Genomic DNA, 8744 nt, shown 5'->3' with positions numbered 1-8744 from the left:
AATGGGAAAACCCCACTGTAACAAGCAATAAAACATTTCCAATACTAATATTGTCATGTATTAGCTATCAGGGGCCTTTTTTATATCAGCGAACAGAGGGAGTGGCATAGAACGATGACGTTGAGGTCGTGCGCCAGTTTCAGTTGTAGTCATAAGCCGGCGCATAACATTAGTCAAGACCAAACGTTTTGTGATTGCTTGGCAGATCCAGAGTGGCACTGGGCAGTGTTTTATAGTCGCTAATTTGTGCAGTAAATAGAATGTTGCTCCTTTTAAATGGGGAGTGACAGACTTTAACGTCAGACACATTAGGTGACAGTTTTCATTAGAGCCTGATTGATTTATTACCAAATCCATGTTCCTCAAGTGATCACAGTTTAACTTATTATATAATTTATATATTCATATTAGGCCATTTAACGAGGCTCATCTGTGACTTTGGGATTACACAAGTGAACAGTAACGATCGCGTGCAGCCGACAGAAATCTGTTCAGTGGTAGGCTACAGATGTTAGAAAAAATAATGAGATACAATACAAATCGGTTTATTAATCTGAATGTAGAGCATGTTCACAGTGTGTGGGTGGCCGTCTATATGAACGACACAAGGGCTGAGAACTAGGCTACTGATCAGAAAAATTATCGATCAAACATAAAATCATCAGGAAATGATAAAAACATCCCGATGGAGATTTCTATGGAGTGATTTTGCTTTAAACTGTACAGGGACGCGTTGTGACAGTGACTCTTTCTTCAGTCAGAGCAGCAGCGTGAAGTGAAAACAAACTCAGAGTAGGTCAAACCACCTATCTAGCATTCCGCTTCCTGAAATAGGCCCCAGGCATTGTACCAACCCTTCTCTCACCTTTTTTTTATATATATATATATATAAAAAATGTGAACCAACTGTACCTGAAAACTAAAAATATTATGCTTCCAAATATTCTTAGGAACTTAAAGGGTCAGCTATTATGGAGAATGCCCTTTGTTTACACACCCTTTGTTTAGAAACCAGTTTACAGAGCCTTGTATTAACATTTGATTATTTTTCAGTGCGTATACGGACAGATAGGTGATCGTCAGGAGATACTCACTGGATTTTACAATATGCCAGAATATATATATATATATTTTAACAGCCATTATTAATGTGACAGTATCCTCGTTAACGGCACCTATATTTAAGAGTCTCTTTACAGGACCTGGGCAGTTTGACCAAGGACGGATTAACATGACCACGGGCCCTGGACACAAACCAGTCATGGACCCCTACCAACACGCAAATACACGCACTAGCACACCGTGCAATCCACAATCACACACATTATAATGCAGTGCACGGCCTAGAGAGAGAAAGAGAGAGATAGAGCGAAATACAATTCTATAAAGTCTCTCTGGTGCTGCGCAAGAGAAAGAGACTCTTTGCGCCGGAGCCTACTAGACAGTTAGATTGGGGCAGAGACACCGGCGATGCGAGCGCGCGCTTAGCGCGCGAGCAGATTTTTTTTGCCATTGTAAGATCTCTGCGCCTGCTTTTTGGCCCACCCTTGCCCCCCTCGGAGCCTACACTCAATGTCTGAGCGAAGCAGCGCGTCACCCGGTGAAACGCTGTGTTGGTGTCGTTCAGTGAGACAGACACACTCTGTGGTTTAAAACTAAATGATCACAGGGGATTCCTGCACGTTAACGGGTGTCGAGGGGACATGCTCCGCGATCTGATTGCATGTCCCGAGCCTGGATACCCCAATCTCACTGCCGACTAACTGTAAAGTGAAACAACCGCCTCGCTCGTTACACTGGTAGGCCTACTGGTGCGTAAAGGGAACGCACAGTTGGCAAACTCTCCTCACTACAACTGCCACAGCAGAAAAGCCACTGTAGGTCGATCGCTTTGTCGATTCGTGCCTCTGACACGTTGACTCGCATCATAATGAGTCGAGGCTTTGATTTCAGTGCGGGGATGTGGAGCTCTTTGGCCATTTCCCGTGCCTTTTTTTCTCTAGACACATCGTTCTCTCTCCAAGCGCACACACGCTTGTCCCGGCCGAATATAAGACCCCGAATATAAAACAACCCGACTTTTTACGACCCATTCCCAGGGGGGAAACCCCCGTCAAATTTTTTTAATAAAAAAAAAAAATCAAAAATCAAGGGCCCCCCTATTGGCCAGGGCCCTGGACATGTGCCCACTTTGCCCATGCGGTAATCCGTCATTGAGTTTGACTGTTTATATTGGCTATCCTTTTGTGTCTCACTTGAGGTCTGTGTGCAGTCTAATAAATGTCCTTAAATCTTGTCCCTTTGGGGCTGAGGACAACAGGTTTGATGATTAAATAAACTGTTGGTGTGTAGAAGGAGTATAGTGACGTCTGTACCCCACTCCTCATCTCTGCTGCAGGCTAGAAGCTCCAGGCTCAACAACACAACACACCTGAACCTACTGACCTGTTGCCAGCCCAATTGCATTGTGGGTCCGACAGTGCTACAGCAGTGCAATGCAAGATCTACTTTAGTTCTTGTTTAGGGTGGTCACAGAACTTCATTTTCACAAGACTTTGAACACATGTTATACCTGTTGGAGAGTGTTCAATTGAAATATTTTATTCACAGTTTATTCAAGCATTGCTGGAAGTTTGCAGTGTTCAGTTTGTAGGCCTAACCCTAAATTCTCCAAATTGCTGGTGTAATGACTGTAAATTTCACCAAAATTCCTTGCTTTGTGCTGCCTTTGTGTGTGTGTGTGTGTGTGTGTGTGTGTGTGTGTGTGTGTGTGTGTGTGTGTGTGTGTGTGTGTGTGTGTGTGTGTGTGTGTGTGTGTGTGTGTCTCAGACTCAGTCTCAGCAGTCCTGTGAAGGGAATGAGTTGAGAGGGTTTTTAAGCTTTTCCATCATGGCAACTTTTTCTTGCCGAGATGCTGGGATTTTTTTTAACACAGCAAACCTGCACCTTTCACCTCCCCCCCACCCCCCCTCACCTGCTTGTATAAATAGACCCAAACAGACTGCCTAATGTTTACCCTCTTTGATATACTTAGAGTAGGGGTTTAGCGCGCTGATGAGACAGAAAAAGCAATTAAAATCCACTCTTTGCACATGGTAGCTGACACCTCTCTGACACTGACGGCATATCTGCGGCGCACAGATAGCTCCCAGGTAATAGCAGGGAGTCGACCTGTTGAAAGGAACAAATGTGTCTCTGTAGTATTTCTTTCATTTGAGCAGGGCTCTCAGGGTTCAACATAACTTTTTTTTCCTACTGGCCCGCCGGGCCAGTGGATCTGAGTTTTACTGGCCCCTTGTATATTTTCACTGGCCCTGCACACACTTTTTTTTTCTTCATAATTTAGTGTCAATAATTATAATACCTGTATTAGAAAAATAAAGAAAGATAACCAGATCTAAAGGGAATATCTATACTGTAACAGTATAGATATTCCCTTTAGATTTGGTTATTTTTATTTTAGTTAATTATATGAAATGTTGATATTGCTCATACACATAATATAAAACCAGGCAAACATATTGAATTAGAAGCCTACAACTGAAAGTATGTTGAAAGAGTCGGCCAGTATTTTAAAGTCCAGTAGTTTGATTTTATGATTTTTGATTGTTTTTATTCTTGAATTTGGGCAGTTTAATGAATAGTTCACCTGCAGAAGTCATGTTCAAAATAAAATAAAAATAAGAGATGAAGGTCTGATCATTCTTTGTGGTGTGGTAGGCTGTTTTTATTACTTTCTCTATATGCATTAGGGATGTGAATGTGTCGACCGAATGACCGGTTTTCCACTTGCGCTCAAGTTGACTTTAAAAATAGAATAGAAATACGAAAATCAGGGGGTTATGCCGTTTTTTTAATGGGATATTTCACCGTGTATGTGAGTTCACGTCTGGTCGTGAGCGCGCTGCAGGAGTGTCACTTCTCCATGAAGTGTCAGCTTCACATAAGAGTCCGGTGTGGGACCATTTTTTCAAACTATTGATAAAAAACAATGCAGTGCAAAATATGCAGCATAAGTTAAACGCTCGTCTGAGACTATGACGTTAAATCACCTTAGAAACACACAATGCGTTCGTCCGATCACAGCAGCGTTTCACCGTGTGATCTCGCCAGCGAGTGAGCCGCTGCGCAGATGAACTGTGGTTTGTGGCTAAAATAATAACCGGGGATATTGTCCCCGTTAGCGATTTCAATGGGAAAGACTTCCGCGATTTGATTGAATGTCTCGAGCCTGAAAACACAGTGCCAAACTGCGCGACTATAGGAACTGTACAGTGAGCGGAGTCCCTCCGTTCGTTTCTGTCTACAACCGACACAATCACCGGAGACGCATTCACAGCGTTTAAATAACGCCTCTCATTTGTATTACCATTGGGGCTTGTATGCAAATACTGTAACATTACGGTGGCAGATAAAGGAAAAGCGCAGTTATCACTTTCTGCACCTCAACCTCTGCTGTGGGAAGAAAGAAAGGGGGCAAAGCAAGTCGATTGATTTGTCGACTCGCAGGCGGACGGTAGGCAGCTCTGCCAACGGAGCGAGAGTGCACCCGCTTCTTGCTCCACCTGTCAAAACGCCCACGCATCGGTTGTCCATTAAAAAATATATTTAATATTAGGTTTATTATATTGAGTCTTAAATAAACACTGCTTTCATTACGACTCTCAACGCGCATTTCAATGAACCATGATAGTCTACAAAAAAGGTAGTCTACAAAAAGATACTGAACTGTGATTGGCCAGTCACTGGCCCGGGCGGGACAGTGACTGGCCAATCAACTTGCCCTGCATATGATTTTACTGGCCCCGGGCCATCGGGCTATACGTTATGTCGAACCCTGGCTCTTATACCTGAGTGTTTTGTCCAGGTTTTACTTGAAGCCAGCAGAGATTCTTTATGAATATTATCCACATATTCTCTGAATCTCTCCTTGTCTGTCTCTTCAGTGATTGTGCCCACGGCCTGGTGTGTATACTGGGATACAAGCAGAAAATAAATGGCTTGAAAAGCCTACATTTGGGACAAATAATCTGCTTTGAAAGGTATAAACGGTATAAAATAAAGACAGTGAAACATATCTAGCCGACGATTTGGTTAGCCAGCCTCAGACTGTCTTCAAAGAGTGCTACATATTTTCCTCACGACTGATATGATTGGGTCACTGAATGCTCAGCTGTCTTTATACATGGCTTGGGACAAAGTATTGCTCACCATCTAAACACAAAGATTGTAACGTTGATAGCTCATGAGACCGAGCTGACACCACAGGCACTGTGTGATGGAGGGTAAAAGGTCAAGAAGAAAAAAGCATTTGAAATCATCCGGGAGGTTGCATCGTTCTAGAGCAGTAGCATGAAGGACAGCGTGCCCTCCTTACTGTGAGCAGAGGAATGAAATGGTGCAGCTCAGCAGCCGCCAGCACACTCTGTCCTCAGACTTTTCACTGATAAAAGAATGGATTTTGGAAAACAGTCCCTGCAATCCAAATCACATAGTCTTTCTTTCTACTACACTACATACTAAAATACAGGAGAGTTTAAGGGCCACGGGCCAGAGGAAAAAAAACAGATAAAGACAATTTTTTTTTCATTATGTCAAGGAATGTCAAGGATAAAGACGAACACTCCAAAATGCTATTGGAGTTAGTGGGGCATTAATGTATTTTCAGCATACTACAATTGACGTGCATGTATTGGGCCATCCTAAATCTTTTTCTGGCATACTAAATAGTAGGGAAGTATAGGGATTGGAACGCAGGGACTGTGTAGGAAATCATATGAGAACTTTAATATTCTGTAAACAGAGACCGAGTCTTTAGAAGAAGATAGTCTACAAGCAATGCATCTGTGTCTAACCTTAATGCTATAGAGCGTAGCTTCTGTCGCCACAGTGAGAAATTCTGAGTAACTACAACAACACTGTTGGCTCATCTACATGAGGTATGTCTTCAGGTGGTCGCACATTAATGTACGTCCAGGTTATATCTTAGCAGTAGAATCAACAACTGAAAAATTTCTTGGGATTTTCTGAGCTCCTGACCTGCACCAGTGTCAGGGGGGGAGGGGGGGCATTCATTGATATCAAACAGTTACGAACTATAGTTTTAAATCATTGGCTTCAGTATACCATTCAGCTCTATTCATCAAACGCGACAGTACTCATCACTGCTCCCTGTATGAAAAGCTGGTTGGCCCTCTCCTTCCATGAAACGTGTGAAACATTGTTTTTTATTTATATATAGGGGAGAACGGGGTAAGTAGGCACACTTTTTACTCTAGTGAGAATTGCTTATCACCTAAACATCTTTCAATAGTCATTCCTACATTACATTGAAGCTTAAGGTGTTGGCTTGAAATATGTACCCCTCACTTTTTCTATCTTATTGTAATAAAGAAGAAATTAATCATCAAGACACCCTTACACATTGTGACAACCAACCCCATCAAGGGTCGGTTGTCAAACACTATGGGGTTGTTTGTCACAATGTTATCTTAATGGGAATAATCTTAAAAAGAAGGCAAGAAAGTAGAACTAAATTTGAAAGTTTAATTGCATTGTCAAGTTGACAAATAGGCCTATATAACTTACTGTAGCCTTGGCAGCTGGTCTAGTTTGGGATGCACTGGGTTGTTTTGATTTTGTTGCCATTTTTTCTTTTGCATGCTAGCTGCCTTTTCCTGCTCTATTCTTTCCTTCTCTGGGGTGTCAGTGAGGATACAGCTTGACAATTTCATTCGTTATTGGGTTCCTTTTCTGGCTGCAGCCTTGAGATGACATGTGACAACCAACCCCCCAACAAATGTGACGACCAACCCCAACTTGAATTTCTTGCTAGCATCAAGGCCAACAACCATCTGACAACTAATTAGCTTGCTAACCACAATCTAAAATATAGTTTACCCTTCACACTTTGTATGGGTAACAAGTGTTTTGTTATAAACCCATTTTGGGCAACCGTGGCTCAGATGGTTAAGCGGGTTGGCCAATGATCCAATGGTTGGCGGTTCGATCCCCGCTCTGCCACCAGTGTCATGGTTGTTGTGTCCTTGGGCAAGACACTTCACCCACCTTGCCTCGTGTGAATGTGTATGACTGCTGTATGTTTGAGGTGGTGGTCGGAGGGGCCGTATGCGCTGAATGGCAGCCACGCTTCCGTCAGTCTGCCCCAGGGCAGCTGTGGCTACTATGGTAGTTTATGGCACCACCAGTATGACTGTGTGTGAATGAATGGAACCTGGGACCCTGTAAAGCGTCTTTGAGTGCCTTGAAAAGCGCTAAATAAATCCAATCCATTGTGTAAAAGCCTAGAAGAAAAATACTGAGGAGCTAAATATTTTCAATTTGACATGAAAAACACAAACAGTCGTCTCACCTCAAATTCAGCAGTCTAACTCCAAGGAAGACTATTTAGGTGACCTCTGATCCCGATTCTGGATATTTACATACCAAAATTTCATAGACAGCGCCTTCTGGTTCCGAGATATAATGATTGTGACAACCAACCCGTGTGACAAATTACCCCGTTCTCCCCTACATATTTATATGGAAATCCTACTTTTGTTGTATTTAAATCTATGATTTCTGAATTTTACACTTCTCACTGTTTCCGTTTTGAGCCCAATTTCTTGCTCTCTTAGTATTATTCCCCCATTTGATCCTATTTTGATCCTTATTTTATCTTTTTTGAATCCCTTTCATCCTTTTATCTCTTTGTTGTCCTTGTTTATGTGGTAAACGTGTATATTCTGATTACTGTGTTTCCTCTTGCTCGTCTTGATGAGGGCAACCTCAGTGTCTCACCAGTTGAAATAAAGGTAATTGAATTGATTTTAATATATAATAATATAATATTAAATATTGAATTTAATATTAAAATGCTGCCACACCGGGTGAGATGTTGTCTTCACTAATGCCGAGTCAGAGTCATCTTCCAGGAACTTTGGTACCAGACCCCGGAGGCTGGAGTGAACACTGAGCTAGATACATGTGGACATCTGTTACGTCAGTGTCAGAGGATGCCCGCTGCGAATAGCACTCACGCACACACACGCACGCACACACACACACACACACACACACACACACACACACACACACACACACACACACACACACACACACACACACACACACACACACACACACACACACACACACACACACACACACAGCAAAATAAAATAGGCTTTCATGCGTAGCCACCACTGTGGAGTGAGCCTCGTTCAAATCTTCGAAACACCAGAGGATTTTGTTGGGTCTCCCACTTTATTGAACACAGTTCCGAGCAGTTTTTGTATTTCATAATCATTTTAAATGAAGCATCATGTTTTTAATAGAACGGTAAGCTACTCATTTCAACAATGAAAACAATCATAACATGCATTTCTGCAGCAGCAATAGGTTATTATTACTATTACTTCACGACTCATCATGAGCGACATGTTGCTTTTTTTTTGGCAGCGCGCGACATGCGGTGCTGATGCTGCGCCGCTGTGGACTCGGTAGACCAATCAGAGCGCCACCATCCCGTCTCTCTCTGTCTCTCTCTCTGTCTGTCTCTCTCTGTGTGTCTCTCTCTCTGTGTCTCTCTCTCTCTCTCTCTCTCTCTCTCTGTGTGTGTGTGTGTGTGTGTGTGTGTGTGTGTGTGTGCGTGTCTCTCTCTCTCTATCTCTCTCTGGCGCACTTGTTCACCACATTCCGGTCACCTCTCCCACTCTTCCTCCTCGCCTGTTGACAGGAAGATG

The sequence above is a fragment of the Ammodytes marinus genome (assembly GCF_949987685.1).
Source record: "Ammodytes marinus genome assembly, chromosome: 19".
Classification (NCBI taxonomy): domain Eukaryota; kingdom Metazoa; phylum Chordata; class Actinopteri; order Uranoscopiformes; family Ammodytidae; genus Ammodytes; species Ammodytes marinus.
This window is presented reverse-complemented; position numbering follows the sequence as displayed.